The sequence below is a fragment of the Lissotriton vulgaris genome, unplaced genomic scaffold (genome assembly GCF_964263255.1).
Source record: "Lissotriton vulgaris unplaced genomic scaffold, aLisVul1.2 SCAFFOLD_656, whole genome shotgun sequence".
Classification (NCBI taxonomy): Eukaryota; Metazoa; Chordata; class Amphibia; order Caudata; family Salamandridae; genus Lissotriton; species Lissotriton vulgaris.
Window position 1 is genome coordinate 12,805 of NW_028250642.1, and position 1,164 is coordinate 13,968.

Genomic DNA, 1,164 nt, shown 5'->3' on the forward strand with positions numbered 1-1,164 from the left:
GATAATCTGATTAAAGTTTGAATTATATTAACTGTGCACAACAAAGAAAGACAGACACACAGGAATAAAAGTGAATAAGGATGAAAAAGAAAGTTATTGATTCGTTGTCTCATTTTCAGGGCTCGAAGTCGGAATCACGGTCCAGGAATAAGAATAAGGCTTCGTCATCATACTCTGCGAATTCAGCCCGGGTGAGGTCAGTGCCACCTGACAGAGTAGAAATTCCCTCATCTATGGTGCTGGCCACCTCCTCTTCATCCGGCACGCTCTCTCGTACTCTTATATCTGGTGGTATGAGGTGCTGATTCATCTTGATCATTGTTAACCTCTCCACATTTTTGGGCGAGAGGCGGCTCCGTTTGGGAGTTACAATCCCACCAGCCGCACTGAAAACCCGTTCAGAAGACACACTTGCGAGTGGGCAAGACAAGTAGTTTAAAGCCAGGTTGGTGAGCTGTGGCCACAATTCTTTTTTCCCATGCCAATACGCCAATGGGTCAGAATTAACATAGACCTCTGTGGAGTCATTCAGATAGTCCTTCACCATCGACTCAAGGTCCTCCTCCAAGGTTCCTCCACTTTGCGTAGCTCTTGCTGTGCCTCTGGCCTTTTGAGAACCAAACCCACGCAGAGCTAGCCAATCCTCTTCAGCCTCCAATGTTTCTGCTGTCTTTCGTGCAGATGATGCGGTTGCCGGTGTCTTTAACGGCTGAGAGGTCACTTGTGCCACAGCCACAGGTGCAGAAGTGGATTGTTTTGACTGGGGATGGCCTGCTGATGTACTGCCATTTCCTTCAATTTCCAGCCGTTCTGTTTCAAACTTCTTGGCTGACAAGGCTAGCCAACGTTTGTACTTTGTAACATCTTCATCAGCAAAAGCAAAGAATGCTCTGCCTGCCAGCGCCTTTTTGTAGCGTGGATCCAGAATAGTAGCACAAATGTAATGCTGTTCTGAGTGGATCTTTTGAAGACGTTCATCACCTTGTAGGAGCTCTAATAATTGCTCAGCCAGAAGCAAAGAAGAGCCTTTCTTTTTGTCATCTTTTCGAAACACAGAACACACCTCCTTCAGTTGGTCCTCCAGCATGTACAACAATGGGATAGCTTTTCCCAAATTAGAGTCCTCCTTGCTGACTGCACGCGTGAAGACCTCAAAAGGACGAA